Genomic DNA, 16,913 nt, shown 5'->3' on the forward strand with positions numbered 1-16,913 from the left:
AAGGTCACTGACAGTCGGAGGAGTGTGGGAGGCCAGGTCCATGCACAGCTCCAGACTGATGATGTGCCTTTGGAGTTGTCTGTTACACAGCAACTGCTGCAGCTGCAGCAAGAGGTGATGGAACATCTGGTGGAGCCTCCAGAGGCTACGCACACCCATGCGCAGATAATAGAGGAGTCCATCAAGACAATGAGTGCTGCCATGTCTCAGATGGGTGCATGCTTGACTTCCTCCATAGAGAAATTGACAAATCTCATGGACAGCCAGCTCCAACAGACCACTCATTGGATGCTGGAAATGCATGCAGACCTGCATACCATTGCCTTGTCAATAAGCTCAGTGCAGCAGTGGCGGGGAACGAGGAGTCTGGAGTCTCCACCAGGTCCTTGTCCTTCTCAGGTGAGCAGGGAGGTACAAGTTTCCCTTGGAAGGTAGGACAAGTGGCTGCCTTCCGCTTCTGTGGGCTCCTCTCAGGGCACTCTTGATGTGGATAGTGGCTCCTCAGCCCCTCTGCCAGTGGCACCATCACCTGAAAAAGCTGTGATGACTGAGAAGGGTACAGTACCTGTGCAGGAGCCCCTCAGCATGCTAGGTCCCTCCAGGCCTCAGGCAGCCAGACAGCCACCAAGGCCACAGGGCAGAATAATCAGCAGCCTGCCTCCGCCTCAGTTGCAGGCGCAGGTGTAGCACCTCATCGCTGCACTCATAAGAGTGTTAAGAAGAGCAGCTAGCTACACTTGAGATTTACAGGTGATGTAATATCTAGATGTTAAGCTTCCTTTCTGTAATGTGCTGCAATAAATGTTTCACACACTCTTCCTGCTTCTTATTCTAATTCTTGCTGCCCTGTGAGATCTCATCTTTGCTGCCTCAATAGGCTTGGAGTGGTGGACTAAGACACTTCCATTCAGCTCCTCAGCCTTGCCACTGTGGGCTGTGCACCTGGGCACTGGGTGATGGAGTGCAGAATGAATGGGGTGATAGGGGGCTAATTAAAGGTAAGGCTTTATTGGAATCTTTCCAAAAGGGCAAAAGGGTTACATGAAATGGCTCTGTATTAGCGTGCCACAAGCCTCCCTTGTGCGTATATCATTGGACATTGCCTGTGGTCCAAGGGGTCCCTCATTTTGATCACAAATTCAGCTGGCTCCTACACATCCTCATAGTCAGAGGAGGCATCACGATCAGCGATATCCTCATTGTTTAATGCCTCCCCCGTCTGCAATGCTAGATTGTGCAGTGCACAGCAGGCCACCAAGATACATGAGACCCTCCCTGAGGCATACTGAAGGGTTCCACCGGATCAATCTGAGCACCTGAATTGCATCATTGGAAGACCAATGGCCTGCTCGATGGTTGCTCGGGTTGCTCGTGGTAGATGTTGTACGTCGCCTCTGCATCCATGTGTGGGTTTCTTGCAGGCATGAGAGCCATGTCTATAGTGGGTAGCCCTTGGATCTGAAAGTCCATCCCTGAAGGCTCACGGGCTCCAGAAAAGCTGTGGCACCTGGGACTGCCAAAGTATGTAGGTGTCATGGCTGCTTCCCAGGAACGGGGCATACAACAGAAGGATCCACTTTTGGTGGTCGCAGACAAGTTAGACATTGATGGAACTGAAGCCTTCCTGGTGATGAAGGCTGCTGGCTGGTCCGTGGGAGCTTTGATGGCCACATGCATTCAGTCGATGACACCTGGCACCTGGGGGAATCCAGTAATGAAGGCAAAATCCACTACTCTCTGTGCCTGCTCGGCACCATCTGTCAGGAATTGTATGTACTGCCCAGCTTTAGCAAAGAGAGCTTCAGTAATCTGTGAGGGGCAGTGGTGTGCAGCTGCTTGCGAGACACCACCAAGCTCCACTGGTCGTTTGGAGGAGAAAGAGGTGAAGAAGTTCAAGGCCACAGTGACTGTGACGTCTATTGGCAGGGCATGGTGTGCAGTGCTGCGAGGTGTAAGGTCTTCCTGATGAGGGCACAAATCTCTGTTACCATCTCCCTGGATTGGCACAGTCTCCTCTGGCACTGGTGCTCAGTCATCTCAAGGTAGCTCTCTCTTCGGCGGTAGATCCTATGCCCCTTGTCTCTCTCCTCTGCCCTCCTGATCCCCAGGTTCTGCCCTTCCTGTGGAGGGTGTTGTTCCTCATCGCCGCTGGACCTGAAACCTGAGAATTGTGTTCCCATCACCAGCTGTTGCCTTCCTTGTGCTTAGGTAGAATTTCAATTTTAGTTGGAAGGCTTGCCCCCTGCTCTTATGCTCCCTCATTGCAAGGAAGGTGATGATCCCCCTGCACTGCCGGTACGCTTACTGACCACTCTTTCCACTCTGCTGACCCGATGGCACCTGTGTGCCAGTGGCCAAGACCCACTTTGTACCATTATCCCTTACATGGGGTCCACGCACTTTTTTTGGGTGGCCATGACGGAATCCCTTCTGTGTTGCTGCCCCCCTCCCACCCCATGCACCTGGTCTGCCCCAGACAGCGCATGCATCCCTTGTGACCCTGCCAAAATCTGCATATGGCCCTCAGTGAGCACTCAATGGGCTCTTTAATTATCTTAATTGGCATCATTGCCGAATCAGGCAGGTTCTCAGGCCTGCCCTCCCCCAACCCTGGTGAAAGTCACCAGCACAGGGAATGACAACAGGAAACCAGCACACCGGTCGGTGCCGATATTTTCATTTCCCACCTGCCTCCTCTTCCTCCCTCAGCGCGATCTGATGATTCAGCCCTCAGACTCCATGGACTGGATTTTCCCTGCAGGCTACTGAACCCCACCGTCAGGCTGAAATGGGGGTCAAAAGCCCAGTACTGTGAAGGAAACAGTCACTCATTGTGATTTTCCCAGGAGTGGCCAATTAATAGCCAGAGGCTGGGCTCGCTGTCCAATTGAGGACAGCAGGTGAGCTCTCGAATCTGGAAGGCCAATCAGAGACCTTCCAGCTTGAAAGGAGCAACAGGCTGCAATGCAAGGTATGTAAGGGAGAGGGCACTTCAAAATGGAGGTGCCCTCTCTCCAACATTTTAAAAGGCCACCACTGTGGGGCTTGGGGTGGATGGGGGAGAGAGCCCCTCTACAGGGATTCCTGCAGCTGCTGAAGTACCCAGGCAGGCAGGGAGGGCCTCTAGGCCTGCCTGGGGTGTTGGCCCCTTGATCTGCTGCTGGGAGGCCGCCTCCAGGCATCTAAGCTGGCCCCCGCCACCTTAAGGAACCTGGGGGCCGACGGGAAAATCTCAGTCAGCCTCCTTTAATTGGCTTTAATGAGCAGTGTCGGCTCCCCACAAATTGCAGGTAGTGGTCCTGCCACCACCCCATCCTGCCTCTGTAAAAATGGCCCAGGGTGGGATGTAGTTGGGGAATCAGCACGCCAGCCATCGTGGCTAGTTTTAGCTCCCGCCCACCTCCAAATCTGGCAGGACCTAAAAATCAAGCCCTACAATACAGTCAGCACTTGTACCTCAAGTTGAAGTGTCAATGGGCTGATTTAGTGAGCCCGTTGTGGATCCCAGCGGCGGAACCAGAAGTGGGTGCTGCCACTGCTCGTCATGTATGTGGCTGGCCAACTGCGATAACACACAGGCGGCCACTTATCATAATGGAGGCACAGGGCCGGTCCAAGTACGTGACAGGGCCGGGCTTCGAGGCAATTATTATGGCATCAAATGATGCCAGAGAAGGTGCTGGCACCACATTTAAATCCTTGTCAGCCCTGCTTGCATTGCAGCCTTTGAGATATTTGCTGTTTGCGGATTGCTGCTGGACCAGGTGTGGTAACTCCTGGACCTACCCCCTCTGTAGAAGGACGCACACTATGGTAGAGGTAAAACACCGGGTGGCCCCATTGTTTAGCGATACCTCCCTGGAAATTCTCCTCCAGGCTGCAAGAGAAAGGCGGGAGGTCCTCTTCCCCAGGAATGACAGGAAGAGACCCTCCCGCCTGACCAAGCAAGACTGGATGGAGATCATAGAGGAGGTAAGCTGCTGTGGGGTCACCCCCAGGACATGGGTATAGTGCAGGAAGAGAGTCAATGACCTCCTTCATTGTGAAAAGGTGAGTGCTCCATAACTCTCTGCTCTTTGAGTCTTGTATGTGGCGACGTGGGAATCAGCGCAATATGGGGAGGGAGTCATCACAAAGGTGCTGGCAAAGGCATCACCACATCGTGCCATGTGCATGGCTGCATCCTGACCAAGGCCACCTTCTTTCACAGCTCACCCCCATTAACTTCCCTGAGAGTGGGCATGGAGAGGAACCATGTAGGATACCCCAGCAGGGGAGGAGGGGCTGCCACTAGCAGAACTGTTCTCTCACTCTTCCTGTAAACATTTTCCACTTGCACGACAAGCAGGCCCATAACAACAGGGAGACCTTAAGGACTGGCAGAGGAATTCCAGACAGCTTGTGTTGACAGCTGAGGAGGAGGTGGCACTGGAGCTAGCAGGGACCCAGGGCGGCTGCTCAATAGCGGATGGTGAGACTGCAGTCTCTGTGCGAGAGTGAGGATTGTCTTCATTAGACTTTTAACACACTCCTGAAGATCCACATCACGCATGGCTGGCATGATAAGATCTGCTCAGCCTAACCCACATATGCTTATGTTCTTTCATGCAGATTGGCATCTGCAGGAGGCTCCAACTGAACGAAGACAGCCATCAACCTCTGACAAGGAGCAGTCAGAGGCTGCACCTTCACATGAGACTCCTGCACCTTCTACCAGCGCTGATAAGTTCACCTTGGTGGGTTTCCACTTGGCTACAGAATCAGGGTCACAAGCTGTTGACAGCAGCACACACCCACCTGACCAGCTGGCTGACATTGAGACAGAGACAGCCGAGGTCACTGACAGTCAGAGGGCTGGGTGTGGCCAGACCCATGCTGAGCCCCAGGCTGATGATGAGCCTCCGGTGTCAATAGCACAGGGCATGCTGGAGTTGCAGAGAGAGGTAAGGCAACAAATGGTGGATCAGCCAGTGGCTATGTGCAGCCATGAGCAGACGATGGGGGAGTCCATCCATGCCACGAGTGCTTCCATATCTCAGATATATGAGCACATGGCTTCATTCCATCAAGAGGTTGGCGACCCTCATGGAGATCTAGATCCCCCAGACAGGCCGAAGGGCCTGTGGCTGTGCTGTATAACTCTATGACTCTATGAGATGCATGCAGACATGCACACCATCATTTTGGCCATTAGCTCAATGAAGCAGTGAAACGGCAAGAGAAGGAGTAAACGCCTGGAGTCTTCTCCAGCTCTTTGTCCTTCTCTGGTCAGCAGGGAGATTCAAGCAAGCCTTGAAAGGAAGGAGAAGAGGCTGACTTCCACAGCTGGGGGCTCCCCTCAGGGCACTCTGAGTGTGGACACCAGCTCCTGAGTCCCTCCGCCAATGAGCCCAGCTCCAGTAGCCGCAACACCTGAGGAGAGTCCTGCACCTGTGCAGGAAAACCTCAGGCAACCAGGGCCCTCCAGGCCTCAAGCAGCCACAAGACGGCCGTCAAAGTCATCATAGGCCAGCCACCAAAGTCATCACAGGCCAAGGGGCAGCCTGATCAGTAGCTTGCCTCCAGCCCAGCTGCAAGGGCAGGGGTCACACCTTGTAGAAGCACATAAACATATTAAGAAAAGCAGTAGACACACATTGGGTTTTATGGGTGTTTGACATTTGCCATTTGTTTTGTGTTATAAAGTTCTATTATTATTGCAGTCCGCATTTATTGTTGAAAAATGCTTATTCTTTCATGCCTTAATTGTGAGATACTGCCTTCACCATTCCTCCCTCAATGGGCTGCCAGTGTAGGCATAGCCCTCTTTTGGTAAGTGCCTTAGATTTTTAAGAGCGTGTGGCTCAGCTGGGTACTAGGCATGGAATCCAGATAGAAAGGAGACAACAGACTGAATATATTGACAAGTGTCTTTATTGAGTTCACTCTGAGGGACCATCATGGTGGCTGGATGTGAGTAAGTATGAGATTGTCTCTTGTCCCCTTGGTCCGTCACTCAATGAGCATGGACTCCAGTGCAAGGGAAGCAAAACACAGTGATGCTTGCTCGTTAGCCTTCCCTACATCCTCTCGTTGGATGAGGACTGGCGATCAATCATGTCCTCTTCATGCTCGGCCTTCCCCCTCTGCAGTGCTAGATTGTGCAGAGCACAGCAGATCACCACGATACATGAGACCCTCACTGGAACATACTGCCGGGCTCTACCGGATCAATCCAGGCACTGCAGTCTCATCTTCAGCAGCCCAGTGACCTGTTCAATGGCCACTGGAGTGGCGTTGTACCTCTCCTCTGCTGCAGTGCGAGGGTTCCTCACAGGCGTCAGTAGCCATGTCATAATTGCATTCTTTGTTGGAACAGTTTGCGCTCATTGAGAAAATTGGTATCCATCTTTCTGCTGTTCTTTTGTTTTAAAACTTGCTTTAAGACTGGTTCTGTGATTCTGCACTCGTTTCCCTTTTAAGAAACTCTCTTGGCTCCTTTGATTGACAGCAGCAGTTATTTAGCAGTGCATGTCTATTTATTTAGCTTCCAGCACTCGAGTCTGTTTGTCTGTACAGCTGTGCAGTAGGCTTTTCAAGTGCTCCTTTTTAGCTAGAATTTGTTTATACAGCCATTCAATCGGCAATTTTCATGGTTGAGTAGTTTTAATGGTTTTTTTGAAACCCTGGCTGAGTGAATGAAAACTTTTCACCAGTCGAATGATTTAATGGGCTTCTTTTTATTGCTCTAGCTGCAAACCGCATGAATGGAGGATTCCTGTGCTTTTCTCTGTCAGGCACCTCCTGTAAAGGCGTGGGCCTGATCAGCATGGGGGAGCCTTTGAAAACAATCAAACAGTCTGAGATAGGAATTAGGTTTTCCCTGTTCTTTTTCTTTCACTGAGCCTTTAAAAAAAATCAGCTTTGCAAGCATCTCAAAGCTTTTTTCTTATAACTAGGGTTCCTGTACCAATGGCACACTGACTCACCCACCCACAGTGATTCAGTTGCAGCCTGTCATTCAGCTCTGTCTTCTACAGCTGGAGGTGAGATTTTTTTTCTTCTTTATACTTTTTGGGCCAGTGTTTCTTTTAACTTTCTCTCTATTAGGGTACAGAGTTTTAAAAGCTGTTTTCCCATGGTCTTCATTCTTGGGTTCTGTCTTCTCACCACCACTGCCAACATGTAATGAGAAGTTTTTTATGTTGTCTGATGCAACATAAATGCGATGCGTGGAGGTCAGTTGATTGAAGATCTCAAACAGGTTTATTAAGAGCTAACAGGTATATACAATGCAGAGCTAACTATTTATAGGACTTGCCTCTTGGTGTTACAGTAACAGAATGAGTCTGGCAAGTGGTCACGTGACTGCATTCTGGCACATAGCTCATTAGAATACTAAGATCTTGAAGAGATATCATTCTTAAAGGCAGTCACACAACACCAACATCACCATTTCCGGGCGAATACATCCAACACTATTCTCCACCAGCACCCCCCACCCACCCCGCCCCCTCCCCCCCCCCCCCCATTTACATTCTAAACAGCCTCACAAAATTGTGTACAATGCTTCCTCTTACTTTCTCAATAGCAAGGCCAAATATTTTCTTCAATCAAAAGGAGCAAATACAGTTCTACATAGTTGATCCTCCAACATAATGTCATGTTCATGTCTGTGGTGTGAAGCTGCTTTCAATTGCTGCTAACTGCCTATCATCCGATAAAGATTCAGGATTGCACTTTCCAGTTTCTTCTGAACCACTTTAACATCCCGAGCAGCACTTAAAACTGCAACAAATTAAATATGCTACTCTTCACTAAGTAAATCACAGCAAGTATTACCAAGAGTGCCATACAGTGACTATTATTACAAACACAATTGCAAACCCATTCTCCATTTCAATTCAAGTCACTGAGCTCCCTTTTAATTTTAATAGGTTGCTTTGGTTAAGCTTTGCTGTTACTTCAGTAGCATGTCAGTACAACATTATGCAATATCTGATATCAACTATTACACGCATAATAACCATTGGTGTATACGTTGTACAATTTGTCAGTTCATTGGGTACCATCTGTTTCTGCTGCTGTAACTGGACCCATTGTCCAGTTGAGTAGGTCCAAACATGGTTCATCTCCTTTTGTGGATTCAGATACAAGAATCAGTGCAGTGTTGGTTCAGTGCATATAAAAAAGAAAGTCTTGCATTTACCATATGTTCACATGTAAAAGTCTATCTCCTGTAAAAGTTAACCCATGACTTTAGGCCAAAAAAATCTTGATTTTTTTCCTACATCTCGTGTAAAAGTCGACCTTAACGTTCAGAGCGCAGACAGAAAATTCTAATCACACACTAGTATAAGTACCCAAACTTTCAGCTGGGACCCCCACATTTTTTCAAAATGGCGCCAAAGAAGAACAACAAATACAGAGCGCAGTTTCAACCTAAAGTTGTTGTGTGTGCAGAGAAGGTGAATAATTGTGCAGCAGCAAGAGAATTCAAAGTATCAGAGAAGAATGTCAGAGATTGGTAAAAGCTTTCCACACAGCTCATGAAGATGCTAAAAATAAAAGTGCCAACAGGGGAGTAGCAAGTGGCTGCAAATGGTAAATGGTAAAGTTGCAGAATGGGTCAGTGAACATTGCCAGAATAGATACGTAATTTGCCACACATCCATCTGATTCTATGCCCTGAAAGAAGCAAAGAAAGAAGGCATAGCAGTTTTCAAGGCCAGTGCTGGATGGTGTACCAGGTTGATGCAGAGACACAATTTTGTACTTCACCAAAAAACAAATTTCACAGTGTCTACCTGACGAAATTGACAACAAGATCACCAAATTCCATCAATTTATAGTCAGACATCGAGAGAAGAATGGCTACAGTTTGGTCTGCATTGGCAACCAAACACGAAACTCCCATGAATTTTGACATGCCGGAAAATCAAACGGTGAACAAAATTGGAGAAAGAAACTGTTCTAGTTAAGGCGACTGACCATGGAAATATTAGATTCACTGTCATACTTTCTTGTATGTCCGACGGGACAAAGCTAAAGCCAATGATGATATTTTACAGGAAAACCATCCCCAAGCAGAAATTTCCAAGAGCCATTGTTATCCATGTTCATGAAAAAGGATGGATGGATGAAAGAGGCTGCAAAATATGGCTGAGGAAAGGGTGGAATTTACGACCAGGTGGATTACCTAAAGAAATATTTTTACTCATCTGTCTTTAAATCACATCCAGTGGATGATGTTATCACAGAGGTTTGATCACAGAACACTGATATTGCAGTGATTCTCAATGGTCTTACCAGCATGGTCCAATCATTAGATGTCAGTATCAACAAGCCCTTCAAGGACAGCATCAGGAATAAGTGGAGCAACTGGATGCGAGAGGGGGGAGAAAACATTCACCAAGGGAGGCAGCATATGGGCTCCAACACTAGCAACTTTGTGTGAATAGGTTTTGGATGCTTGGACTGAGCTCAAAACTGACATTATCTTGCAATCCTTCAAGAAATGTGGAATTTCCAATGTACTTGATGGTATAGAGGATGACTATTTGTGAAATGATGAAGACAATGATGGCATAACTGCTGTTGATGATGATCCATATGATTATGCCATTCAAGCAGATGATTGGGAAGAATTATTCAGAGTTGCAGACAATGACGAGAGTGATTTTGATGGATTTTAATGCACCTTCAATTCTAACTAGTGTTCATTATTAAATTGTTCCATTTACTGTAATAAAAATTGTATTAAATTGTGTATGGATTTTGTTTAAATACATGAGCTTACACTAATTGGGCTGAAATTTATACACCTGCCGATGGGTGAAAACAATGGTGGCCCGCCTTTGCAGGCTGCACGTCACGGAGCCACTGCAATATTAAGTGCGGCAGCTCATTTAAGGAGCTGGGGCAGACCACCCCCCACCTCCCACATTGACGTGGAGGGAATAGGCTATCCGTCTCCGGCACGCAGGCGCTGATGCCATTTTTAAAGGGCTTCGAGCCATGCCGTTCAATTTAAATATTAAAAGATACATTGCTTTAAAAAAAAAATGATCTTGCTCCTCTCCAACATCCCCAATAACCATAGAATTATTTACTTGCCCTCTCCCCCACAAAACACTTACCTTGACCACCTGACCTTCCCCCCGCCAAGTGCATAAACTTTATACTACAACCCTTCCTACCATCCCCTACACCAACGATATGACTTTGACGCTGCTCCCCCAGTTTCCACACTAAGAACCCTACCTGCTCCCCCCTCCCCACCAGTATTCCTCCTCGGTTCCCCAGATGAGGATCCGAAGGCACAGGAGTGCCGGCCACCGGCACGAAGATCACACCGGGACAGACGGCGGGAGCATAAAGGTAATTAGTTCATATATTTAAATTAATTTAAATATTTAAATGGGGCTCCCGTCACTGACTGGCAGGCGGGCCGCCACAAGGCTTCGCCTCCGCCGGCAATATTGAGCCAGGCCTTCCCAACGCCGGGGTGCATGGCGGCCCTTTCCCGGAGGCATTTTCCAGGTCCCCTGCCACAAATCCCGACATTGGGGCGTCTGTAAAATTCAGCCTATTATGTCTGTCTCCATGGTGGCTATTATTTTGTTAATAAAAGTTCAAAAATATGACTCGTGTAAAAGTCGACTCCCAAATGTTAGCCTCAAAAATTGGGTCTCAGAAATTCGACTATTCTTTTGGGCCTCCTTATCTCGAGAGACAATGGATACGCGCCTGGAGGTGGTCAGTGGTTTGTGAAGCAGCGCCTGGAGTGGCTATAAAGGCCAATTCTGGAGTGACAGGCTCTTCCACAGGTGCTGCAGAGAAATTTGTTTGTTGGGGCTGTTGCACAGTTGGCTCTCCCCTTGCGCCTCTGTCTTTTTTCCTGCCAACTACTAAGTCTCTTCGACTCGCCACAATTTAGCCCTGTCTTTATGGCTGCCCGCCAGCTCTGGCGAATGCTGGCAACTGACTCCCACGACTTGTGATCAATGTCACACGATTTCATGTCGCGTTTGCAGACGTCTTTATAACGGAGACATGGACGGCCGGTGGGTCTGATACCAGTGGCGAGCTCACTGTACAATGTGTCTTTGGGGATCCTGCCATCTTCCATGCGGCTCACATGGCCAAGCCATCTCAAGCGCCGCTGACTCAGTAGTGTGTATAAGCTGGGGATGTTGGCCGCTTCAAGGACTTCTGTGTTGGAGATATAGTCCTGCCACCTGATGCCAAGTATTCTCCGAAGGCAGCGAAGATAGAATGAATTGAGACGTCGCTCTTGGCTGGCATACGTTGTCCAGGCCTCGCTGCCGTAGAGCAAGGTACTGAGGACACAGGCCTGATACACTCGGACTTTTATGTTCCGTGTCAGTGCGCCATTTTCCCACACTCTCTTGGCCAGTCTGAACATAGCAGTGGAAGCCTTACCCATGCGCTTGTTGATTTCTGCATCTAGAGACAGGTTACTGGTGATAGTTGAGCCTAGGTAGGTGAACTCTTGAACCACTTCCAGAGCGTGGTCGCCAATATTGATGGATGGAGCATTTCTGACATCCTGCCCCATGATGTTCGTTTTCTTGAGGCTGATGGTTAGGCCAAATTCATTGCAGGCAGACGCAAACCTGTCGATGAGACTCTGCAGGCATTCTTCAGTGTGAGATGTTAAAGCAGCATCGTCAGCAAAGAGGAGTTCTCTGATGAGGACTTTCCGTACTTTGGACTTCGCTCTTAGACGGGCAAGGTTGAACAACCTGCCCCCTGATCCTGTGTGGAGGAAAATTCCTTCTTCAGAGGATTTGAACGCATGTGAAAGCAGCAGGGAGAAGAAAATCCCAAAAAGTGTGGGTGCGAGAACACAGCCCTGTTTCACACCACTCAGGATAGGAAAGGGCTCTGATGAGGAGCCACCATGTTGAATTGTGCCTTTCATATTGTCATGGAATGAGGTGATGATACTTAGTAGCTTTGGTGGACATCCGATCTTTTCTAGTAGTCTGAAGAGACCACGTCTGCTGACGAGGTCAAAGGCTTTGGTGAGATCAATGAAAGCAATGTAGAGGGGCATCTGTTGTTCACGGCATTTCTCCTGTATCTGACGAAGGGAGAACAGCATGTCAATAGTCGATCTCTCTGCACGAAAGCCACACTGTGCCTCAGGGTAGACGCGCTCGGCCAGCTTCTGGAGCCTGTTCAGAGCGACTCGAGCAAAGACTTTCCCCACTATGCTGAGCAGGGAGATTCCACGGTAGTTGTTGCAGTCACCGCGGTCACCTTTGTTTTTATAGAGGGTGATGATGTTGGCATCGCGCATGTCCTGGGGTACTGCTCCCTCGTCCCAGCACAGGCATAGCAGTTCATGTAGTGCTGAGAGTATAGCAGGCTTGGCACTCTTGATTATTTCAGGGGTAATGCTGTCCTTCCCAGGGGCTTTTCCGCTGGCTAGGGAATCAATGGCATCACTGAGTTCCGATTTGGTTGGCTGTATGTCCAGCTCATCCATGACTGGTAGAGGCTGGGCTGCATTGAGGGCAGTCTCAGTGACAGCATTCTCCCTGGAGTACAGTTCTAGGTAGTGCTCAACCCAGCGGTCCATCTGTTTGCGTTGGTCAGTGATTATGTCCCCCGATTTAGATTTGAGGGGGGTGATCTTCTTGATGGTTGGCCCAAGAGCTCTCTTCATGCCATCATACATTCCTCTGATGTTTCCGGTGTCTGAGGCCAGCTGAATATGACTGCATAGGTGTTGCCAGTAGTCGTTTGCGCAACGCCTAGCTGTTCTTTGTGCAGTACTTCTGGCTGCTTTAAGTGCTGCGGATGTTAAATCGCTGGGGGCTTTCTTGTAGTTCAAAAGTGCAATGCGCTTAGCGGCTATGACAGGTTCCAGCTCTTCATTATGAGATTGAAACCAGTCTGCATTTCTCTTCGCACTTTTGCCGTAGGTGGTCAAAGCTGACTCATAGATGGCGTCTCTGATGTGGGCCCACTTGGTCTCAGCATCCCCTGTGGGAGTGTTTTGAAGGGCTGTTACAAGTGAATTTAGAAATTTTTGTAACAGCTGTGGGTGAGAAATTCTGCTCGTGTTGATGCGCGGGTGGCCCTTCTGCTTGGAATGATGCAACTTCTTTGGTCTGAGTCTAACCTTGCTGCACACCAGGGAGTGGTCGGTGTCGCAGTCCGCACTGTGGAAGCTGCGTGTGATTTGAACACTGTTTAAGGCGGCTCGCCTTGTGACAATGAGGTCTAGCTGGTGCCAACGACGTGATCTTGGGTGCCTCCATGAAACCTGGTGACAGGGTTTAGTGTGAAAGAACGAGTTGGTGATGCAGAGGTTATGATAGGTACACAACTCAAGCAGTCTCTGCCCGTTCTCATTCATCCTTCCAACGCCATAGCACCCAAGGCAGGAGGGCCATGAGTCATGGTCGGCCCCAACCCTGGCATTAAAGTCCCCCAGCAGGAATAGGTGTTCGGTGTTGGGGATGCTGCTAATGATGTTATGGAGTTGTTCATAGAACTGGTCTTTAGCTTCAGGTGCGGAACAGAGTGTTGGAGCATAGATGCTGAGTAGGTGTACTGGACCAGAGGTGGTGAGCAGTCGGATGGACAGTATGCGTTCCGAGCCATTTGAGGGAGGCTCTATCATGCTGAGCAAGGAGTTTCTGATGGCGAAGCCCACTCCATGCTGTCTTGGTTCTTCAGGATCCCTGCCCTGCCAGAAGAAGGTGTAGTCTTGCTCTGCTAGAGAGCCACTCGCGGGGAGGCGAGTCTCCTGAAGTGCTGCAATGTCCACATTGAGTCTACTGAGCTTGTTGTTAATGATGGCGGTCTTCCGAGAATCGTTGATTTGTGTAAGGTCTTCCGACAGGCCAGGACACATAGTTCTGACGTTCCAGCTTGCAAAGCGAAGGGCTGGTACCTTCTTTCCTTTTTTCATGTTGTTTGGTGCGGTGTGTCAGTCCACCTTTCGGGCAATGACCCTGAGCTCCAAGCACCCATTGAAGCAGGCAGACTGTGGCGGGACAGAACCTTATTGACCGGGGGCTGCCCGGTTTGAGGCGGGCGGTAGCTGTCCAGTGAGGTGCAATGACCTCTCCCACCGACAAAGGCAACCCGTGGCGCCCAGTTTCTACGCCAATTTATCTGGACTTATAACCCGTAACTGCTGCCTTCCGTGTTGTTTCAGTCGCTGTGAGGCAACTATGGAGTGACCTCTCCATGGCGCATGCCTGGGCAAATTTATGGAGGTTGAGAGTTGCCCAGTCGTCAAAACCCCCCTCTCGGCCTTTCTGGTGGGGTCCAAAGGAGTGCAGGACACGACGTTTGGCACCAGTATGGCTGCAGGAACTGCCGGAAACATGCCAAAGGTGACACATGACCGCCTACGGGGTTCCGCTCCGGATTTTCTGTTAGGGTTTACTCCCTTAGCCTTGGTCTCTCCCGAGACGCCCACAAGGCAGTGGGGTTACACAAGTATATACAGTATATAGTGCAACTCACGACCTCAGGCTATCCCAAAGCACTTTACTGTCAATTAAATACTTTTGAAGTGTTGTAGTTTTTGTTATGGGAAATGTGGCAGCCAATTTGTGCACAGCAAGATCCCACAAAGAGCAATGTAATAATTGCAAGATAATCTGATTTTTTTAGTGATGTTGATAGAAGGACAAATATTGACCAGGATATTGACCATTAGTGTATCTGCTTATTCCCACCTTTCTGTCCTTTTCTGTCCTGGTCCTTATTTTACCCTTTCTCACTCTTTTTCTTCTGTTTAACAGAAAAAAATCTGCTACTTCCACTTGCTAGAATCTCATTTTACTTCAGGACGATGCAATCTATTAATATCTCCACTAGTGCAGTATATACTAACAGCCTTTGCAAATAATAGGGTATTTTTCCACCTTTGGGACCAATTGCCACATTCATTTCCTTACACGCAGTAGCTTAATGATGCTGTTCCCTTTTTATCAGAGTGGACACACTGATATTGACTGTCCCAAGCTAGTCACTGATCAACAAGAATAAATTTGCAGACTGCTATGAACTGCAGCCATCACTGAATAGTTGCTGAAAGTGGCCACAATTTGAGGAAGCCTCTCACTAAGAAAAGGAACTCCCTTGTTAAGCACTGTAGTACAAAACCTCCAGTATTCAGTCAGCCGCCACGGATCACAGAATTCTCATCATCATGGTCATCTTAATCATTAGGTTTAGCAAAATAATAAATTGAGAAGGCGGAACCACTCCATTAGGATATACAAGTCTGAGCCCTAGTCTGAAATAATATGAAGAGAATGAACATTTACTTAAAGACATACCCTGCCTCTACATGGATTATAGACATCTAAATAAAATAACCATAAGTACATTATAGAATCGAGAGTTTGATATAAGAAGCTGTCATTTTCTTTACCTTTCAGTCTATACCTTTTAACTGTATATGTTGCAGTCTCAATAAAATGAAAATAATGCTCATGACAGTTTAAAATGGAGTTAAGAGTACATTGATTAAAGACTGTGAAAGGCTGCAGTGAAGTAATGGCTGCAAAATAACAGTATGATGGGGTTTATAGGACGATTATAATAAGGACATTATTTAGAAATCTGTTTCAGAATTCCAAAGGGTTTAAAGAACCTATTATAATGTGGTCAGCCACCAGTTTTTAAGAGCGGTGTGACTGTACTTTCCATAGACTAATAAAATGTCATAATGATCAAAGGCAGTAGCTATGCTGTAGTGAAGCTTGAGTTTTTCTCTGACCCAATGAATGAATGTTAGCATTTTAGTTATCCAAAAGAGTCGATGTTGCTTTACTGCAGCATTTTCCAACAGCCTTTTTCACTGAGTGCTTGTTATTTTTATTGCAGCATCCAGAGTCAAAGGTAACTAATCTGCTATCCTTAGAGTGAACTTCTACATGAAGACAATACTTTTTTTGCAGCTAAAAGCTTGCTGTGACATACAGGTAAAAATTTGTCTCGGGTGGTCGCGCAAACGGGCGGTATTGGACCAGTTGCCTACCTGATATTTAGTTCCATTGACTACAATGAATTTCTACCCCATAGTCTTTTGAAACAAATATTTGTGTGCCGAGACTTATTTCACTGTAGAAATGGAAATGATTTTTAAGATAGCATAACCAGAATAGATTAAAGTAGCTTTGGTTAAAAACAATAGTGATTATGATTGCCAAGGCTGCAATTATAGAGTCACTAGTACCTCAAAGTCCAACTTTTAAATTTACATAAATCACAACAGTAAATTTAAATGACAACCTCAACTCACAAACACAGCATATACAATAAGAGCCAACATTTTCTTACTAATCTGATGACATTAAACAATACATTAAACCAGCTGATTTATGTGAAGGGAATGGGGCTGAGCATAATTGATATCACAGATAATGGAAAACACTGTAGCAATCCAAGTATTTATTGTTCCCAGTTACACAGTCTGAAGTGATTGTTAGAAAGATAACTGTGCTAGCAATTAATTCAAAGTTAAAGAACAAACCAAGCAAACGGTTGGTCCATCACCCAGCTGTAAGTTCTATTTTATTATACTGCAGCCATCTAAAGCTATTGAATTGATGAATACATTTTTCAAGGAAATGTGTGCTTCACTTTTAGTTCGAAAACAAATCAACTGACTGTACTCAAACTAGTATTATGTGGTTATATTTTCACTCTTGAGAAAAATGCACACGGGGAGAATGCTGTTGAAGAAGATGCCTTGTGCATTCCAAAAATAGTTGGTTTCTATGTGCACAGCAGTCGCATGGGAATTGAGTAGGCATAGGATGTGATCTTCCTGGCAAATCACAGTTGGTTTGTTTAAGCTACGCTGATGCAAAGTCCAACACGTTTACAAAATACTACCCTTAGGTAGTTATAACTGTAAATTACCGGCATAT

The sequence above is a fragment of the Heterodontus francisci genome, chromosome 7 (assembly GCF_036365525.1).
Source record: "Heterodontus francisci isolate sHetFra1 chromosome 7, sHetFra1.hap1, whole genome shotgun sequence".
NCBI lineage: Eukaryota > Metazoa > Chordata > Chondrichthyes > Heterodontiformes > Heterodontidae > Heterodontus > Heterodontus francisci.